The sequence below is a fragment of the Barbus barbus genome (assembly GCF_936440315.1).
Source record: "Barbus barbus genome assembly, chromosome: 34".
In the NCBI taxonomy this organism is placed as follows: domain Eukaryota; kingdom Metazoa; phylum Chordata; class Actinopteri; order Cypriniformes; family Cyprinidae; genus Barbus; species Barbus barbus.
In genome coordinates this window covers 27765791-27788837 of record NC_136762.1, presented here as the reverse complement: position 1 = coordinate 27788837, position 23047 = coordinate 27765791, and the positions used below count along the sequence as shown (strand labels likewise).

At 38.8% G+C, this 23047-nt stretch overlaps 1 protein-coding gene across 1 annotated transcript in view; it reads right to left on the bottom strand.

Annotated features, from left to right (window-relative positions):
* Positions 1-23047, bottom strand: part of LOC306853992 (schwannomin-interacting protein 1) — a gene marked incomplete at its 3' end in the record, with an annotated part of 268241 nt that overhangs the window by 229807 nt on the left and 15387 nt on the right. The window lies entirely within an intron of this gene.

Genomic DNA, 23047 nt, shown 5'->3' with positions numbered 1-23047 from the left:
TGATAGATTAGAGGTTGATTATAATCAGTCAGTTGAGATTTGTTATATACATAGTATGTATCGCTTTACTGTATGTATGTGGATGTACTGTATGTATGAGTGTACAACAGCGCCTACACTTTCTCCGCCGGCTGAAAAGAGCAAGTCTCCCTCCACCCATCCTCACCACATTCTACAGAGGCACCATTGAGAGTGTGCTGACCAGCTGCATCACTGTCTGGTACGGGAACTGCAGTGCTGCTGACCGCAAGACCCTCCAGCGGACAGTGAACACAGCTGCAAAGATCATCGGTGCCCCTCTCCCCTCCATCCTGGACATCTTCCTTACACGATGCTCCAGCAAAACCAACAGCATCGTGAAGGACTCCACCCATCCCTCCCACAGTCTCTTCCAGCTCCTACCATCAGGAAGACGGTACCGGAGCATCAGAGCCCGCTCCGTCAGACTGCTCAACAGCTTTTTCCCCCAGGCTGTGAGAGCCCTGAACTCAAACCACCCCGCCCCCCTCTGAAACCCCATGCAAACCCCTACCTCCTGAAACATGGATTTGTTATTAATTTGTTAATTGAGTCATTTAATTTTGTGATATTGAGAAATTGTGAAACCTGTGAGGTTGAGGATAAGGTTAGATACACTTTAATAATAGCTTTCACTTCATGCTCATAGTTTTGATTTAGAAACATACAGTAAACATGTCAAAGCTCAAATCTGATCCATAAATCCCATATCCACAGAGACTCAGCCCTGTGTGACTAATGGAAACGAATGACTTCCGGTCTGTTGTAAGCTGTCACAAGATTTACTTAGATCAACTGAAATGTACTCAAATCAAAATGATTTCTTTCTTACTGCTTTCACCCATCCATCAGCTGCACCTTTCTTTCCATCGTCCCGCTCATCAGGAGTGACACGTAATCACTTCAGGAGACACTGATATGGGAGCCTGTGTTCTCTACAGATAGAAATATAGAGAATCTGAGGAGATGAATCAATCCCTCTTTCTCTCCCACTCCTCTGTTCTTAAGCTTTAACAAACCCAGACTCAAAACCTGCAAAGTCTGAAATACGTTGCTACTGGTGCAATTTGCTGCCATTTTCAGGTTAAACACCCACATTTTCTTTTCTCCAGTGCATATGTGGCTTTATTAAACAGCCCAATGTCATGTCTTGGCAGACCAAATCTGCTATACACAAGTAAGGACTTGCTATAGCCAGCAGAAACACATCTGTGAGCATGTCAGATATGTTGGACAGGTGGAACTGGGGGAGGTGGAGGATTTAATTAAGAAAAACAATCCCGCACTGCAAGACCAGCTTACACTGAACACTGAAACAGACTATTCAAATGTTAAGCAAGTAAGCTCATTGGCTGCAGAATCAGCAGGGGCCAATCAGTTTGTGCCATGCAGTAAATTATGTGATGGCTATCAGATTTATGTAAAGAACCTATCAGCTTGCACCATTACACTGCAAAGAAAATCTACTGGTTTTATTTATTGCAAGTAGCCTCTGCCTAAATTGCTTGTGATGCTCCTCAAGTCTCAGCATATAATGCACTGTACACATATATAAAAAAAAAGTTTCAACGCCCCTGTCATTACATGTGTGGAATTGTTTTGAAAACTTTTATATGTCTTTATTTAAATCTTTATTTATATGTATTCTTTATGTATTTGTGAGGTAGCCTATTATTAGAGTTTAACTGAAGACGCTTCAGAAAGCTGTTTATGTCATTATGTTGTTAAAATGTTTAAACAAAGTTTAGATACTTGGAGTTACAACAGTTATAGCTGACAAAGGACAAATTACGCTGTTTCATGCATTGATCTTCTGCAGAGGCGGTCTTTCGTTGCACTATGATGTCATAAAATTCCAAAATGAGTCATTTTATCAGCTTGGCAATGTTATGGTGAAGTAAAATTTGAATAACTAGAACTATTACATTTTCAATGTATTCAATGTGCGTTATATGTATTATAGCCATATTTGGTTCAATTTGACATTGTTGAATAATATTGTTATGTATGTGAACATATGCGATCTCTCTCTTATTATTTCTCTAATTTCAACATTCCAATAGACCTGGCCACGTTTGCCTTCCTAAATTAGATTAGATTAGATTAGATTCAACTTTATTGTCATTTATGCAGAGTACAAGTACAGAGCTAATGAAATGCAGTTAGTATCTAACCAGAAGTGCAAGAATATAGTGTTTTATATACATATAAGTGCAGAGTAAGTGAAGATATGATTTACAGAATATACAGTGGAATTGCTATATACAGTATTGAGCAGAGTATATACAGAATATAAAATAGGAATGCAATGTAGGGATTGTATGTACATTAAGGCTATAGTGTTAAAGAATATGGAACATGGTACCGATTTTAACTCATCCTCCAGTAAATGAACATTGATGGGGAATAAAGCAAATGCAGAAGAGTAATAGTGTGAGACGAGCTCTAGCAGTGGATGCAGGAGTGTCAAGCTTGTGTTTAAATTGGACAGGGAACATTAGCTCCAGAGGAGAAATATAAAGTATGTGAATTACAGCACTGCCTTCTTCCAGAACACAGTGTTCACCTGTAAATCTCATCACCAGCCTGCTTTCCTGTGTGTGTGTTTACAACGTGTGTAATGCCTGAACCATGGGCTCAAAGCATACATAAAACAGTGCCTGATTTGCAGAGCTGGTTTAAAACACAGTGTTATCACATCTAGTGCGAGTGCATCGTGTGTGTGTGTGTGTGTGCATTAAATATCACTTGAGTCACTGTTGATAAGCATCAGTGGGCTGAGCAATATAATACTGTGCAATCATAGAAACACATCAACTAGTAGAGATCGTGCTGTACTGTTTATGCTACGCTATATCTGTAGTGTGATTTTCAAATTTAACACCAAACTAGAAACTATAATCTATTGCATAGTCTTATATATATTTAACTATGCATTTTAATTACAACTAGATATGTCCATTTTCTGAAGAAAATATCAGTGATGCTTGCCATAGTAAAACAGCACTAAGTAGTTACTAGGGTATTTTGTGTGATTGTAAGAGAGAAAACTCTCATGTCTGGCGAATGCTCTAGTGTTGAGATATGGCTTCACATTGCTATATGTTTGCTAGGGTGCTCTGAATGTTTGCATGCACTGATTTGTGACTGCGTGTTTTGAGTTTGAGCTCCATCAAGTTACGCTCCATCTGACTAGTAAGCCAATTCTCAAATAACTGCTACGATAACTTTTGTTCTACCCACTTAAAAGATAGAAGTACTTGCATTGTCCAATCTATACAGACTATGTCTGTTCCCCGAATAGTGAGGTCAAAATATAAATTTAATGCAGGATCTAGAAAAAATCTGATCGTGATTAAACCAGAAAAGCGCAAAATAAATGAACAAAAACAATTTTTAAAGCTTGGGCTCCTAAAAATTAGATCACTCGCACCCAAAGCAGTTATTGTAAATGAAATGATCACAGATAATCATTTTGATGTACTCTGCCTGACTGAAACCTGGCTGAAACCAAATGAATATTTTGGTCTAAATGAGTACTCCACCAAGCTACTGTTATAAACATGAGCCCCATCAGACTGGTCGTGGCGGCGGTGTGGCAACAATACAGGTGCTGGTCATAAAATTAGAATATCATGAAAAAGTTGATTTATTTCAGTAATACTATTCAAAAAGTGAAACTTGTATATTAGATTCATTCATTACACACAGACTGATATATTTCAAATGTTTATTTCCTTTAATTTTGACGATTATAACTGACAACTAATGAAAGTCCCAAATTCAGTATCTCAGAAAATTAGAATATCAATTAAGACCAATGCAAAAAAAAATATTTTTAGAAATGTTGGCCAACTGAAAAGTATGAACATGAAAAGTATGAGCATGTACAGCACTCAATATTTAGTTGGGGCTCCTTTGGCCTGGATTACTGCAGCAATGCGGCGTGGCATGGAGTCGATCAGTCTGTGGCACTGCTCAGGTGTTATGAGAGCCCATGTTGCTCTGATAGTGGCCTTCAGCTCTTCTGAATTGTTGGGTCTGGCGTATTGCATCTTCCTCTTCACAATACCCCATAGGTTTTCTATGGGGTTAAGGTCAGGCGAGTTTGCTGGCCAATCAAGAACAGGGATACCATGGTCCTTAAACCAGGTACTGGTAGCTTTGGCAGTGTGTGCAGTTGCCAAGTCCTGTTGGAAAATGAAATCTGTATCTCCATAAAGTTGGTCAGCAGCAGGAAGCATGAAGTGCTCTAAAACTTCCTGGTAGATGGCTGCGTTGACCTTGGACCTCAGAAAACACAACGGACCAACACCAGCAGATGACATGGCACCCCAAACCATCAATGACTGTGGAAACTTTACACTGGACCTCAAGCAACGTGGATTATGTGCCTCTCCTCTCTTCCGCCAGACTCTGGGACCTTGATTTCCAAAGGAAATGCAAAATTTACTTTCATCAGAGAACATAACTTTGGACCACTCAGCAGCAGTCCAGTCAAGACGCTTCTGACGCTGTCTCTTGTTCAAGAGTGGCTTGACACAAGGAATGCGACAGCTGAAACCCATGTCTTGCATAACGTCTGTGCGGTGGTTCTTGAAGCACTGACTCCAGCTGCAGTCCACTCTTTGTGAATCTCCCCCACATTTTTGAATGTTTTTTTTTTCACAATCCTCTCCAGGGTGCAGTTATCCCTATTGCTTGTACACTTTTTTCTACCACATCTTGTCCTTCCCTTCGCCTCTCTATTAATGTGCTTGGACACAGAGCTCTGTGAACAGCCAGCCTCTTTAGCAATGACCTTTTGTGTCTTGCCCTCCTTGTGCAAGGTGTCAATGGTCATCTTTTGGACAACTGTCAAGTCAGCAGTCTTCCCCATGATTGTGTAGCCTACAGAACTAGACTGAGAGACCATTTAAAGGCTTTTGCAGGTGTTTTGAGTTAATTAGCTGATTAGAGTGTGGCACCAGGGATCTTCAATATTGAACATTTTCACAATATTCTAATTTTCTGAGATACTGAATTTGGGACTTTCATTAGTTGTCAGTTATAATCGTCAAAATTAAAGGAAATAAACATTTGAAATATATCAGTCTGTGTGTAATGAATGAATCTAATAAACAAGTTTCACTTTTTGAATGGTATTACTGAAATAAATCAACTTTTTCATGATATTCTAATTTTATGACCAGCACCTGTATATAGTGATATTCTCAATGTTACTCAGAAAACAGGATACAGGAGGTTTAACTCATTCGAAATACTTCTGCTTAATGTTACACTGCTAGATATGCAAAAGAAATCTCTCCTATCTCTTGCTCTGGCTACTGTGTATAGACCGCCAGGGCCATATACAGATTTCCTAAAAGAATTTGCAGATTTCCCCTCAGATCTATTGGTTAATGTTGATAAACTGCTAATTGTCGGAGATTTTAACATTCACGTTGATAATACAAATGATGCGTTAGGACTTGCGTTTACTGACCTAATAAACTCTTTTGGAGTCAAGCAAAATGTCACCGGGCCCACTCATCGTTTTAATCATACGCTAGATTTAATTATATCGCATGGAATTGATTTTACCGATATAGATATCGTACCTCAAAGTGATGATGTTACTGATCATTTCCTTGTATCGTGCATGCTGCGTATTACTGATATTAGTTATATGGCTCCGCGTTATCGTCCGGGCAGAACTATTGTTCCAGCCACCAAAGACAGATTCACAAATAACCTGCCTGATTTATCTCAACTGCTCTGTGTACCCATAAATACACATGAACTAGACGAAATGACTAGCAACATGGGCACTATCTTCTCTAATACATTAGAAGCTGTTGCCCTCCTCAAATTGAAAAAGGTTAGAGAAAAACGTACTGCGCCATGGTACAACAGTTATACCCATTCTCTCAAGAAAGAAACTCGTAATCTTGAGCGCAAATGGAGAAAAACTAACTTGGTTAGTTTCTAAGTGTTTAGAATTGCGTGGAAAAACAGTATGTCCAGCTATAGACAGGCTCTAAAAGCTGCCAGGGCAGAGCATATCCGCAAAATCATAGATAATAACCAAAAGGTTTTTATTTAGCACAGTGGCTAAATTAACAAATAAACAGACGCCACCCGATCTATATATTCCCTCACAGTTTAATAGTAATGACTTTAAGAATTTCTTTACTGATAAAATCAGAAATGCAATATCAAATGTATATTCTACTGCGTCTAGTATTTCAGCTTCATTCATCGCACCCAAAGAAAAACCGCAGTGCTTTACATCTATAGGACAGGAAGAGCTAAATAAACTTATCAGTGCATCTAAACCAACAACATGTTTATTAGATCCTGTACCCACTAAACTACTGAAAGAGTTGTTACCTGTAGCAGAAGAACCGCTTCTCAATATTATTAACTCATCGTTATCTTTAGGTCACGTCCCAAAACCATTCAAGCTGGCGGTTATTAAGCCTCTTATTAAGAAACCACAACTAGATTCTAATGAACTGGCAAATTACAGACCCATTTCAAATCTTCCGTTTATGTCAAAAATTTTAGAAAAAGTTGTGTCTACTCAATTGTGCTCCTTCTTGCAAAAAATGATCTCTATGAAGAATTTCAGTCAGGTTTCAGGCCTCACCATAGCACAGAAACTGCACTTGTTAAAATTACAAATGACTTACTACTTGCTTCAGATCAAGGCTGCATCTCATTGCTAGTATTACTTGATCTTAGTGCTGCGTTTGACACTATAGACCATGATATACTCATAGATCGACTACAAAACCATATTGGTATTCAAGGGCAGGCTTTAAGATGGTTTAGATCCTACCTGTCCGATCGCTACCACTTTGTTCATTTAAATGGGGAGTCATCTCAATGATCACCAGTAAAGTATGGAGTACCACAAGGATCTGTCCTAGGTCCTCTGCTATTTTCAATTTACATGTTGCCCCTTGGTAATATTATTAGAAAATACGGCATTAGTTTTCATTGCTATGCTGATGATACTCAATTATATATCTCAACAAGACCAGATGAAACTTCTCAACTATCTAAGCTAATAGATTGTGTAAAAAGTGTAAAAGATTGGATGACCAATAATTTCCTCCTATTAAATTCAGATAAGACAGAGATATTACTTATTGGACCAAAAAACATTACACCAAATCTCTTGGATTACAATTTACAACTAGACTGATACACTGTTACGTCCTCTAAAGTCAAAAATCTGGGTGTTATATTAGACAGCAGCTTGTCCTAAAATCATATCTCCCATGTTACAAAAACAGCATTCTTCCATCTTAGAAACATTGCCAAGCTTCGAAGCATGCTACCTGTTTCTGATGCAGAAAAGCTAGTTCATGCATTCATGACCTCTAGACTGGACTATTGTAATGCACTGCTAGCTGGTTGTCCTGCATCTTCAATAAACAAGCTACAGATAGTCCAAAATGCAGCGGCTAGAGTTATTACCAGATCAAGAAAATATGATCATATTACTCCAATTTTACAGTCTCTGCACTGGCTACCTATTCAGTTCTGTATCATTTACAAAATATTATTACTTGCCTATAAGGCCCTAAATGGTTTAGCTCCTGCGTACCTAACTTGTCTTCTACCACGCTACAATCCAACCCGCTCCCTAAGGTCGCAAAACTCTGGACTTTTGGTAGTACCTAGGATAGCAAAGTCTACTAAAGGAGGTAGAGCTTTTTCACATTTGGCTCCCAAACTCTGGAATAGCCTTCCTGATAACGTTCGGGGTTCAGACACACTCTCTCTGTTTAAATCTAGATTAAAGACACATCTCTTTAGCCAAGCATTCACATAATGCATCTTATAATCTTGTACTGCAGTTATATCTGATCAAATGTACATTATTATTATTCTTTAGCTTGGGTTGAACAAATCATTTTTGCTTAGATGGAACAGCAGCAACGCTAATTATGTCTCTATTTGTTTCTCTGTTGATTAACATCCCGTGGTAACTAGGAATGGCAGAAGCTTCAGTCTGGATCCAACCCTTAAATGATCTGAGATGACCGAACACCTGAGAAAAGATGATGCCAACCCCTCAGAGGACCTCAGAGGATGCCAACGCTCAGACAACATACAGAATTACCAAATTTTGCCATAAATTAAATATATTAAGGTTCTGCAATATATAAATATATTGTGGAAACTTAAATTCCTGTAGAGCTGCTTTGCAACAATTTTTATCGTTGCAAAACAGCTCTACATTAAATTTTAAAAAATAAAAACATGTATATTTAAAAAAATAAACTTGAACTTGAACTTGCTAGGGTGTGGCTACATAGTTTATATTGATATTTACAAACTATTTGCCAGTCTGAATCAAAGAGCCCAATTAATAAATTAAATTAAGATATTTTCTATTTGCGGTGAAAGTCAGTGGTGATTTTAAATGGCAAATGCCAAAAAGTCTGAGTGAATTTCTGTGGAAATATCTTCTGAGAGGTTTTTTTTATTTTTATTTTTTATACTGTATTTGTGAGAAAAAGGCTAATTTTTGCTATTCACTCATAAACTTCATAATACTTCTAATATAGCACAACGACTGAATGGATTACTTTTTTAGCATTACTTTAGCTTTGAAAAACTGCTGCACAGACATTCTGCCAAAAGTTCCCCTTTGTGTTTCACTGAAAAAAGAAAATAATGACAAATATGTATATGCATTTAGTGGTGCCATCAATAAACGTTAGGATGCTGTTGCTTTTTGAAAGTTAGCAAAGATAAGATGTTCTACCATCTTAGCTATGACAGACCAGTGGAGAGGACATGATGTCTGCAGCTGTCTGTGGGAATGGCTTTGGTATTTTTTCATCAGTTCTTATTGCTGACAAACCAGCCAAAATATCCCATTATGAGCACAGATTTCTCCAAATAACTTTAAAGCTTAAAAACAGAAATGAGAGTAATTTATTTAGAAGTGGAATTGATGGCTATCCTCATCACTACTGCAAAGTATAATCCCTCCATATTCACATCAGACAGAGCGAGACTGATGTAGAACTCAGAACTGTGATTCAGTCCCTCCTGAACCTCCTGCAAATGCAGATGTTACTGTTGCCAGGATTGTTGACATTCTTATAAAGGAGGTCAACAACCACTGAAACGCTCCTGTTTAATAGAGGCTCCGAGATCTCTGCTGGAATTATACTTAATGAAGTAGATGCATTTTTTGTATTATTATTATTTTTATCAGCATTATTATGGCCATTTGGTGCAGTGTTTTGAGAAGGTAAACACTGACCTCAGCCATCCAGAATGATCACTCATTTTTCCTTTCATTTATTATTTAATTTAATTATTTATTATTAAGATGATTTTCAAAATGTTGTAGATTTAAGTATCAAATGGGAATCGCTAAAATTAATGCATACATTTTGAGACAAAGGTCTTCTTTATTATTTTCAAGCAACAGTTTTTAAATAACAAAAGATTATGTAAAAGTATGGTATTTGGGGTAAAAAGCGCCTCTGCTGTTGGGCTAAAGGCGTACAGTAATTAACATGATAATTAATAGATGGCTGACTTCTCCATTTGTTGACATGACATGGTTAGATTCAGATGGTAAATATCATATATTATGTTGGGTGTCCATATTAGAGACAATCACCATGTTTAGAATGAAACCATCATATTTAAAAACACGATATTAATCATATCATATAATAAAATATAATTTGTTGTTACTACTGTAAATATATATTCAATTATTATTGGATCTCCTTCACTGATTTCAGAATCTTTACTTTTTAAAATGATTTTGTTTCTGTATTTTTAAATATATTTTTTATATTAACATATTTTAAAACAGTATTTTTATTGAACAAAAAAATATTATTTTATTTATCAAAATAAGCAGAAAATAGTACAAACTAAAGTGATTGCTTTGAACAAGTATTAACTTAGACATTATTTTAAAAAACATTATTTTAGCTGAAGTATTTGTATCAAATTTACCCGTGTATGTTGCCACCTCATACATTTATAAGATGTTTAAACAAAATAAAAAACTTTATATATTTTTCTGCAATCATACACTTTGGGCGCAGTGAAAAGCACATTGTTTCTTAGGGTGTGCCTTTAGCCCTGTTGTACCCTACTGTAAATATCAGAAACCTACTGTTATTGAACCTGCTGAATACACTTGCACACTTCAGAATAGGCTATATATTCAAAATGTAATTTTAAAGAACAGAGCCACACAAAACCACATTTTAATAATAATGAACAGAAGGAATGGCACAGTAATACGCTTTTATACACGACTTTATACCCTCAATACCACGACTGAGGTGCCCTTGAGCAAGGCACCGAACCCCCAACTGCTCCCCGGGCGCCGCAGCATAAATGCTGCCCACTGCTCCGGGTGTGTGTTCACGGTGTGTGTGTGTGTTCACTGCTGTGTGTGTGTGTGTGTGTGTGTGTGTGTGTGTTCACTGCTGTGTGTGTGTTCACTGCTGTGTGTGTGTGTGTGTGTGTTCACTGCTGTGTGTGTGTGTGTTCACTGCTGTGTGTGTGCACGTTGGATGGGTTAAATGCAGAGCACGAATTCCGAGTATGGGTCACTATACTTGGCCGTATGTCACTTCACTTTCACTTGCACTTTATTTTTAGTTTACACTTGGGGAATATTGTGCCCAAGTACTGACCTTTTTTGAAAGCTTATCCCATTAAGTATTTTTTTGTCAGGTACAGACTTTTGAAGCTGTATGTTCATCTTAAAAAATAAAGCATATACATAAACCCAAATAGAAAATAAAACAGTTATCAAAGAAGCATGTGTTCTATTCTGTGTCCTAAAATCCTGAAACATTGGTGTCTTATATTTTAGAGAAGTAACTGCAATTTGGCAATGTTTGTGAAAATAATCATAAATGTAATTTAATTAGCCTACACATTTGTTTTCTCAGTAACTGTAACAGAGTTACATTCATTTTGTAATTAAATTAAATAACGTTGCTACATGTAACTAGCTACTCTATTTGTGGAATCATGAAAATTGAAACCTGTTCCAGGTTCCTTTTTTTCTTCTTCTGTGGAACACAGAATGATTTTAAAAAATCTTAATGGCAATCTAAATGTCAAATAAATGCATCATCAGTGTAACAGCTTTATTGTAACCCAATTATTCTTGTATATGGGGAAATGTCACAACAAAACGTTAATGTACATAAAAAAAAATGCAAAGGTATCAAAAGCATGAAAAAAAAAAAATCTACATTTTGTAGATTTTGATTAATATCATGTTAATGTGTATAGAAGACTAAACTTACAAAGCAGTTCTGCAAGAAAAGATTTAGAGGTGTGGATTTGTGTGTGTGTGTGTGTATGAGTGTATGTGTGAGTGTGAGTGTATGTGTGTGTGTGTGTGTGTGTGTGCTCATGTACACATCAGCTCCAGCCTGAAATGACCCTGTTAAATGACTGTGGCGGTTTGCGCTGCAGCTCCATCAGATTTATGAGCGAGTGTGTAATGGTGAACACAGAGTCCAGGTGCGACCGAAGCTTCAATCTCACAGGCTAACACCTAACAATAATAAAACTATCCAATACACCCACACTCACACAGCCACTTACATTCAAACTGAATACAGCATCCAATGTTCTTCTACTGTACTCCAGCAGCGATGTGAGGCTGTGATATGTGTCAATGCAGGATAAGATTCACCCTCAACATACAACAATGATCACTGGAATACAAGCGTTAAAATATGATCCCATTTGGATGCTTTGTTTCAGATCACCTGTTCAAACTATTTAAAGGACCTGGTCATTAAAAAATGTAACTTCTGTCATTGACTTACTTTCATGCCTGTTATGCAGTGTCTGTTCTTATGCCTTTGTTTTGTGTTTGGACTTTTATGTTGTTTAGTTTCTTACGTGTTTTGTAGAGCTTTATAATGTATTTGTTGCTATCCTCTTAGTCATTTACTCTTGCTTTTGTATATGTACCCTAGTAAAAAATTATAAATTTAAAATACATTTATTTCAGTATAGTTTAAATCTATTAACATATTTACTGACAGATAACTCAAGACTTACTGATATAAAAATTATAATTAAACTTTACTTGGCATACTACTTGTGCACAATGCCCTTTTCTTAATATTAAATCTAAAATGTGTTTTAATGTCACTTGTAACGGAGGTCGTCTTGTCCCAAAATATAACAAAGGTTAAACGCACAAAAAAAAAAAACTATCTGAAGCGGGAATCGAACCCCGATCACACGCGTGATGACGCAGAGTCCTAACCGCAAGACCACGTCTAGTTGACAAATAGAGCTGCACTCAGTCTGTATTCGACTCAGACCGAAAGCCTCAAAGGGAGAAAAAAAAACAAACAAACAAAAAAAAACACAATCAGTTATTGTTGTTCGGGCGCCAGACAAGTATATTATACCCGTCACATTTTTATATTAATTTCATCCCGGATAGCAACGGACAACCAAACCATCCGCTACATACAAACAAGAGGAAGACAAAACAAAATACAAACTACAGGAAGAATACGTAATTTTCTTTGTTTTAATGAGGTAACGTTTTTATATTCTAGACAGGTTTTATTATTATTATTATCTCCAAGCACTACAATTCCATTCAAAAAAAAAGAATAAAAAGAAATTAATCGAGCAAAACCAACAAAATAACACTTTTCAAATATGCATAAATGAGTGCAATGTGTATGTGTGACTAGTGAGTGGAACACTGACCAAGCTGGCAGCACGGGTGGCTAAGAGTGGCTCGGGAATATTAGCGGCGGCAGCCGGTCTTGGCTCCTTTGATAGGAGTATGGTTCGAACCTCCAGTTCAATCCCAGATGTTAAAAAGAGGCATTCACTGGCCAAGAGAAATGCCCTTTAGCAACAGGCTAAACAGGTAGCACCACCTCCTCTCCACAATCCGCACACTCCGAAAACGACGGATTCACCCGCAAGGACTGCCTCCAAAAAGTACGTAACTGGTCAGACCAACCTCTTTCCGGTCTCTAAACCTCACACTATATACACATAGACTCCTCCTCTTAATTAGTGCTGCTTCCAATCCAGATATAATATCATTTGGAAGGCGGTGATAGAAAAAAAATAAAATAAACAAAGGGGCAGTATAGAAAATATCTGTAATGCCACATTCTCCCCCCCAGGATGAAACAACCCATGGTTGTTAGGAGAAAAGAATCAAAAACCTAAGAATTCCTCCTCATCTGAGGTTTCTTGAAAGATGTCTTGAATTACTTTCCTTGCTTGGTCCTCCAACTGCTCAGCTGTGGGAAAACACATTTTAAGATTGCACACATGTGCAGTGCGCACATCTTCTCCAGTTGCCTCCAACGCAATGTGGTAATTCAAAGGTCCCAGTGACTTCAGAACCCGGTAAGGCCCTTTCCATTTTGGTGCCAATTTGGCACTAAACTTGTTTTGTGCACTAGATTGCGGAAAGTTTCGAAGCCATACCCTGTCTTTGATCTTGAAAGTTGTGTCTCGTCTTTTTTTGTTATAGTTCCGGAGTTGTCGATGTTGGGCTTTTCTGCAACTCTCTTTAACTTGAGATTGCAGTTGTTGTATGTGAGAGATTACATCATAGGAGGTGGTGTCAGGAGTGAGATTTGGACCGTGCAGAATTTTATCCATTGGCCCTCTCAGTTTCCTTCCAAGCTGCAATTCTGCTGGAGTAACTCCAGTGGTTTCCTGGATGGCAGAGTTAATGGCGAATCTCATCTCTGGTAAGAACTGGTCCCATTTGTTGTGGTTGTCATCCACATATGACGCAATCATACTTTTGAGAGTTCTATTCACACGTTCAGTCATATTTGTCTGAGGGTGATATGCTGTGGTTAACTTTGGTGTCACTCTCCATTTTTCACATACTTCTCTGAACACAGATGAGACGAACTGGGTGCCTCTATCAGAAAGAATGAAGTCTGGAACCCCCCAACGAGTTAAGATTTCTTTTCTGAAAATTGTTGCAATATTTTGAGCGGTGGCATGACGCATGGGGAAACACTCAACCCATCGTGAGTAATAATCAACAAAAACCAGCAAGTACACATTTTGCTGTGTACTCCGGGGTAGTGGACCCATAATATCAACTCCCAACATTTCGTTTGGTTTAGTGGTGGTAACTGATTGGAGTTTCCCTGCAGGTTTCTGGTTATCGTGCCGAAGGGTTTGGCATTTCACACATTCCCTGACATGATGTTTCACATCAGTCCACATCCCTGGCCAAAACGCTACTTCCTGGAGCCGCTTATAGGTCTTATAAATTCCTCTATGGCTACTCAAGGGATGTGCATGATAGTGCTGAAGGAGAGATTGCCGGAGAGTGCTGGGAACATACACTCTATAGTGTATCTGATTATTCTTCAGGTGAGTTTTGTGATACAATTTGTCCTCTACCACTTCGTATTGTTCCATCTGAGGGCTTTGTTCTTCTGCTACTGCTTGTAATAACTTTGTTATTTCACAGTCTTTATGTTGTTCCTCCCACAAGACAATATCTGTCACCGGAAGCTCTGGATGTTGATCCATTTGTTGCTTGGCATAAATTGCGGTAATGGGAGAATTTGCTGTGACTGATGACCTTGACAAAGCATCAGGAGCGACGTTTAATTTCCCTTTACGGTATTCAATAACGAAGTTGAATTTTTGCAGTCTCAGGACCCATCGAATGAGGCGACTGTTGGTTTTAGTGGATCCCATGACCCATTGCAGAGCAGAATGGTCTGTGACAACCGTGAAAAGTTTGTATTCAAGGTAATGTTGCCACTTTTCTAAGGCCCATATAACTGCCAGACACTCTTTTTCGGTTGCCGTGTAGTTGTTCTCTGCTCCAGTTAATGTTCGACTGCCATATGCAATAACCTCCTCCCTACCTGGATCTTTCCTCTGCGTGAGAATGGCACCCAGTCCAGTATCACTAGCATCTGTATATACGATGAAAGGAACTTGAAGATCGGGGTGGCCAAGAATGGGGGGCGAGGTAAGGCATGCTTTTAACTGGTCAAACGCTTGTTGACACTGTGTCGTCCATTTAAACCTCTGTCCTTTTTTTTTCAAGGAATTTAGGGGCTCAGCAATTTTAGAAAAATTTGGCACGAACCGGTGGTACCAACCGGCTAATCCCAAGAACCTCTGAACTTCCTTCAAGGTGTTGGGAGCAGGAAAGGCACGAATGGCCTCAACTTTACTTGAATCAGCTGTGATGCCCTTATTACTCACCACATGTCCCAAAAAGGTGATTTCTGGAAGAAAAAAATTGCACTTTTTCAAGTTAATAGTCAACCCGGCAGTATCCAGCCTGTGAAGAACAGTTTTCAGGTCATTGAAGTGCTGGGCCACTGAGGGAGAATAAATAATAATGTCGTCAATATAGACAAAGCAGATTTTCTTTCTTAGCTCCCCCAGGACTGTCTCCATCAGCCTCTGGAAGGTGGCAGGTGCATTTTTTAACCCAAAAGGCATAACATTGAAGTGATATAGACCTGCAGACACAATAAATGCAGTCTTGGCTTTACTATCATTGTCCATTATCACTTGCCAATAACCACTGTTGAGGTCTATGGTAGAGAAAATGGATGCCCCGGAGAGTGATTCTAGGATCTCCGTGATGTTTGGGAGAGGGTAAGCATCATTTTCTGTAGTTGCATTGACTTTACGGTAGTCTACACAGAACCTTAACTTTCCATTTTTCTTTGGAACCAGAACTACCGGTGAGGCCCAAGCAGAATGTGATGGCTCCACAATTCCTTCTTTCAACATTACCTCCAATTGTTCCTCCATTGCTGCTTGTTTGACAGGTGATAACCGATATGGCCGTTGCTTGATAGGAACCTGGCAGGTGGTATAGATGCGATGTTGCAGGACATCTGTTCGCCCAGTTCGGTGAGTACATACTCGTGAGTTGCGTTCTAGGATCTGAAATAGTTGTTGCTTTCCTTCCATAGGTAGATGTGCTTTACTTACGGCATCTTTAATTAATGTTGCATCGTCCACGCTGTCAATTTGTAACATGGTCAAGGAAGGTTGAGGAGGAGGAACAGCACTTAACAAGGTCAAATTTAGTTTTCTGGTTCTTTTCTCTTCCTTCATTGTTGACAAAGTCACCAGCGGTTCACTGGCATTTCCAGGTTGAAATGGATGTTCTACAGTAGGTTCAGACTTGAAAGAATATTTGTGTTCACTTACATTAATTTGCAGGCCACTGAAAAAGATGAAGTCCAAACCCAAGATGATGGCATAAGCAAGAGCTTGAGAAGGGAGGACCACAGCAGGTACTGTAATGGCTTTATTGTGCAGATGAATATTAATGTTTATCCATCCTAAAGGACTCTCAGCTTTGCCATTTGCCAGGTAGAGAGGACCACCTGACCATGGTTGAAGCTGAACAGGGGTTATAATTTGCTTCATAAGACTTTCGTGAATTAACGTGTAGCTTGCTCCAGTATCCACAATCGCTTTCCCCAACCAGGATTCAATGCGAATTGGAACTACTAATTGTTGTGGTATGGTCATGAATGCATTTGATTGTGAAGGGGTTAAAATCTGAGTTTCAGCTTGTGTCTGAGGTGTTTCAGAGGCTGCCACATTATTATTGGATGGTCGTCCTCCTGACTTTGCAGAGTGATGAGAATATTTTCCTTGTGTGAAATGTTGTTGACCAGAAGACTGCTGGGAAGGTGGATGTCCATACATTGGGCAGTTGCCTGGAGGATGTGGTCCATTACATCTCCAACATTGAACAGACGGTTTCTCAGCAGATCGGTTGGATAAGTGTTTTTGTGAATTGGCTTGTTGTTTAAAGCCCACACGACCTTCATACCGAAGCTGTTCTTCATGGTCTTTTTCCAGTTGGTGTCCGAGTCTAACCAGATCTTCGACAGTGTTAACACGACTGCGCAGCTGGCTTGCAAGGTAAGGCTTAATATTTTTTAGGATCATTTTCACAATCTCGTTTTCTGTTAACGTGGCTTTCCATCTTTTACACAGTGCTCGATAAGTGAATGCAAAATCTCTTACTGATTCCTTCTCCCCTTGAACTCTAGTGCGGACACGTTCAGCCAGCTCGTCCTCATAGTCCTCAGACAAAAAAGCAGAGAGGAAGGCAGCCTCAAACTCCTTCCAAGTGGTTATATTGGAGCGACTTACTTCCCACCAGTCACGTGCAGTGCCATGCAACACTGTGCGGAAGGTAGCCAGGAGATCTGCATCCGTCAAAGGATGTAGAGCCAAAAAATCTTGACACTTAGTCAAGTACAACAGGGGGTCAGCGTCATCAGTAGGACGCCCAAAAGTGGGAAATGTTAATTTAATGTGGTCACTTTTTGCCAGAGGCATTGGTAGAAGAGGTGAAACAGTCTCTATTGGATGTGCACCAGAAATCTTAGTTGTTTTTTCTGTTTGTGCTTCAGCCTTTTCCTCAATGAACACTTGGACATCATTTTGCAGTTCGGCTACACAAGTACGACATTTGTGAATTTGTGTTTCACATTGCTGAAGATTCGTGGTTACATAATCAAGGCTACCCTGAAGTGTGCGTTGAATAGCTTTGATATCCTGTTGTAACTCCACCCGTAGCTGTTCCACCTCATCCCGGACTACAGAGGTGAAGGATTGTTCCATTTTTTGAATTTCCTTTGAGATCATCAGTTGCACAGCCTTAATCAATTGGTCAGTCTCGCCTGCCTCTTGTTGTTTAGCTGCAGTCATTAGGGTGACAACCTGTTGATTGTTGGTCTCCACCTTTGCTGCAAGATCGATGATCTGGTTCTCATGGTGGGAAGATGAGGCCTTCAGTACCTGGGTAAGCTCATTTACAGTTTTCTCCTGCCTTTTCATGAACTCCGTCAGATTGTCCCAGTTACCTTGCAAATGGGCATTATATTGTTGAATTCCCCTCCCAGGGGTTGGAAGAATACCAGGAAGATCATGCTGAGCCATTGAAGAAGATGTACCATCCAAAGACGTACAAATTTGCATGCTGTCATGTTGTGGGGCCCAAGTGAGAGGTTGCACAAGGGTGCTGCCTCCAAGAACAGGGGAGAGCATCCGCACCTGGGTTCCAGGAAAGGCGAAACTATGTGGAGTGGAAATGTTATACATAGTTGGGTCATGTGGAGGAAGTCCTGAACGGGTCTGAGTTAGTACAGGAGGTGGCCAAATTGGAGTGGAAATACTAGGGGGATCAGGGGCATCAATATCCACATAGGTGGAAGGTGGGGAAGAGGAAGTGGCCATGTCTTGTAATGTGTGGGAATATTTTAAATGTTGGGAAAAAAATAAAAAAAGTGAAAAATTCAAGGCCTGTGTATGTATTTGGGGCAACAGGGGCGAAATAATAATAAAAAGAAAACAGTTCTTCTCTACAATCAATTACAGCATTTTCCAAACATCAAAAAAATGAAAAAACCCAACAAATACATTTCCCAAATAAAAGTTCCACACATTTCCTTGATAAGAACTTAGTCAACAAGATTTCAATTGACAAAGGTTATTCAAGAACACCACAGTATTTAGATTTTCACTCCAAAATCACAGATAATCACATACATTCCCTCAAGAGCATACAAGTTAATGGATTCAAATATTCACATTCCACACATCTTCCAAAATTTACAGTCACAAAATTTCAAATGGTCATATCCAGTTTGTTTAGTTCAAGTCCCTGTTTGGGCGCCATTTCTGTAACGGAGGTCGTCTTGTCCCAAAATATAACAAAGGTTAAACGCACAAAAAAAAAAAACTATCTGAAGCGGGAATCGAACCCCGATCACACGCGTGATGACGCAGAGTCCTAACCGCAAGACCACATCTAGTTGACAAATAGAGCTGCACTCAGTCTGTATTCGACTCAGACCGAAAGCCTCAAAGGGAGAAAAAAAAACAAACAAACAAAAAAAAACACAATCAGTTATTGTTGTTCGGGCGCCAGACAAGTATATTATACCCGTCACATTTTTATATTAATTTCATCCCGGATAGCAACGGACAACCAAACCATCCGCTACATACAAACAAGAGGAAGACAAAACAAAATACAAACTACAGGAAGAATACGTAATTTTCTTTGTTTTAATGAGGTAACGTTTTTATATTCTAGACAGGTTTTATTATTATTATTATCTCCAAGCACTACAATTCCATTCAAAAAAAAAAGAATAAAAAGAAATTAATCGAGCAAAACCAACAAAATAACACTTTTCAAATATGCATAAATGAGTGCAATGTGTATGTGTGACTAGTGAGTGGAACACTGACCAAGCTGGCAGCACGGGTGGCTAAGAGTGGCTCGGGAATATTAGCGGCGGCAGCCGGTCTTGGCTCCTTTGATAGGAGTATGGTTCGAACCTCCAGTTCAATCCCAGATGTTAAAAAGAGGCATTCACTGGCCAAGAGAAATGCCCTTTAGCAACAGGCTAAACAGGTAGCACCACCTCCTCTCCACAATCCGCACACTCCGAAAACGACGGATTCACCCGCAAGGACTGCCTCCAAAAAGTACGTAACTGGTCAGACCAACCTCTTTCCGGTCTCTAAACCTCACACTATATACACATAGACTCCTCCTCTTAATTAGTGCTGCTTCCAATCCAGATATAATATCATTTGGAAGGCGGTGATAGAAAAAAAATAAAATAAACAAAGGGGCAGTATAGAAAATATCTGTAATGCCACACACTTTTGATAAGGATTGTATCTTTGAATAATATCGGTCTTCAAATGCAAAATATTTAACGTGTACCTGAACAATACTAGCAATAGTTCCACTTTAGCTCAATCAAATATACTAAGTATATCTTTAATTGTACTTCAGCACTACTTCTGCACAATTAAAGTGCATTAAGCACAAAATTAGTTGGTCCAATTTAGCAAACTTTAAGTTTACCAGTTTAGTATACTAAAAGTACAATTGCAGGACATTTTATTAAGTACATAAGTATAAAAAGTTTAGTGCTGCCAAACGATTAATCACGATTAATCGCATCCAAAATAAAAGTTTTTATTTACAGAATATATGTGTATGTACTGTGTATAATTATTATGTATATATAAAGACACTATTTGACAGCACTAAAAAATGGGTATTAATGTTTGTAGTATATTAGCATGAAAGAAATGTATTTCAAATACATTTAAGTATATTTATTTTTCCCTTCAGGTCCTTTTGTTCTTGGTCCAGTCTTATTTTGTTCATGCGTGTTACACCTTGGATGGACTGTTTTGTGTTTATGTTCCGAGTTTTTTGGTTTTTGTTTGGCCTTGTTTCTTATTCTTAATAAACTGCTTGCACTTAGATCTTCACCTCCAATTGTCCATTGTTTCATGCAAAGCATTACAATGCCTTTCCAAATCCATATGTCTTTTCTAGCCAATATGAAACACAAAGCAGATGTTGAGCAGAATGTCCAATGCAATGTCATTCATACAGTCTCCAAAAATCACAAACATTGGGTCTCATTCACTAATAATTGCATGGATTATTTCAAATACATAGACACAGGAGAACGTCTCATTAAAACATTACACATAATTCACAACACATGCATACGTATGCACATGCATTTACGTATGTGGTTTCAGGAGTTTTTCGTAAATTTTGATTAAATTTTAGTATGAAAGCTAAGGTGAATCATGTTAGTTTGTGTAGTGAATAAGAGACCCATTGATTTTATCTTCACTTCTGCAGTAACTTTGAAATCTCATTTGCGATACCATCAATGACATCAAACCTGGTGCTTGCAAATCTCATAACTAGTTGTGACGTGAGCCAGCAGGCATATCTAAACCGATGATGTGCTGCAAAATATCATACTGAAACACAAATAAGCAACCTAAAACGCTGACCAGAAAACATGCTCACTGTACGTGTGAGATGAGTATGTGAGCACATGTAATGATCTGCATCTATCAAAGCAAAGCAGAACCTCTGGCTCATTTATTACTCTCATGTCTCCACTCCGCCTCCTCTGTACTCCTCTGACACACACTCGCTCTGTCTTCCCAATATCAGTCACTTTGTCAGCCTCAGACATCCGCCATAAATCTCTGCCATCAAACTCCTCAACCGAAAATCAATTGCTAATTCAGAAGCATCGTTTGCAGGTTCAGTGCTAATGGCCTTCGGGATTCTACCAGAGCAAATACATGAAGAAATATAACCGTTAGCCTCCATTAGGATACTAGTAAACGCTAATCTAATAGGTTAATGCCAGCGGTGTTAAATGAGATGGTACCGATCAATGCAGGAGCCAGGACTGCGATTTACAGTCTGCTCCGAATGCTCCCTCACACGCTACCCGTAAATCCTACCACCCGTTAGCGTCTAATTAGAGGCGAGCCAATGACGGATGGGAAACAAGCGGTCAGGGCAGAGATGAAGCTGTCATGTTTTTTTAACACTCGAGTCTTGTGAGAAATTATGAAACAATCGTGCGGAGTGCTTACGCTGCAATTCCACAGGTCACGATGACAAATGGGCCTTCATCCGCAAGCAGAGCGTGAGCGTGTCCTCCAGCAACTACACGAGCACACACACATCAGACAGAGAGATGCAACCGTATGAAGATTTCTTATCACAATTATAGTGACCAGAATGATCACGGTTATCAGTATTATCACGGTATTGTTAAAATGGGCTGGAAATGTTCAAAAAGTACTGACACATACATTTTTTAACCAAGTTTTATATTTAAAATCAACAAACAACAAATAAAATGACTTTTTGTTTACATGAACACTAAAATAATAACATTAACCAATTATGTCCGGATTTTAAATGAAACATTACTGACAACAGTTTATCTAATAACATGTACGAAATGTCTGGTCCCACTTTATATTAGGTGGCCTTAACTACTATGTACTTACATTTAAATTAATCATTTGATACAATGCACTTATTGTGTACATACATGTTTTTACATTGTACTTATATTTTTTTAAATACCATTATGTAGTTAAATCTGTAATTGATTTATGTAATTACATTTATAATTACACTGTGTACCCATCCCTTTGTCACGAATCCGGTCTGTGGCCTTCCGCCCGATAGCCACCAGAGGTAGCATCTCCATCATATTGACTCTCACACCACACAGCACACTGGACTGCATTTCCCATCATCCATTGCACAGACGACACACACACAGCTGATTACACTAATCACGCTCACAGCTGAGAACTCTCTCACAATCACTATCACCCAATCACACACTCTTTATAAGCCTTGTACTTTCTCTCTGTGATCACCGAGTATTGTTTAGCGTATATCATAGCGATAGCTACTCTACGGAGCCCTCTCAGTTATCATAGACTTGCCTTGCGTGTTTTCCTTGTTTTTTGATATCTGCCCGTGTTTCCTGGATTAACCCTTTGCCTTACCGTTCGGACTCTGTTTGCACCTCGTTTGGATTAATGCTTGTGTACCTGGATTATCTCTCTGCCTTGCCCTATTGGATATTGTTCGCCGATCGCGACCCATGCTTGCCCTAGGATCTCTCTTGTGTCTTGTCCATGCCATATCTGTTTGCCTGTGTATTGACTATGTTTATAAATAAAAGTTTGCTCATGGATCCGCACGTCTCACGTCTTGTTCGCTCCGTTACACCCTTACACCTTTATCCCCCACTTAAACCTACCCATATCACCAAACCTGTCCCTAACCTTACCCATATCCCACCTCAATAGCAGCAAGTGTTTTGCAATACAATATGACCACAATAAGTACATTATTGTTAAGGTCACCTAATATAAAGTGGGACCAAATGTTCAGATAAACACTGTAAAAAAAAATTACAGTGAATTTAACGGTAAAATACTGTAAAATGCTACAGTAAAATCGGTAATTCCCCTACTATATACGGTAAAAAACTGTATTTGACATTACATGTAATTTTACATAGGATACCATTTTTGGAAGTGGAAAAAGAACGTATAATTTACAGTGAATAACCGTAAATTGACATTCCCAGAATTCCCTGTGTTACATTTCAAATTTGATGTTTTTTGT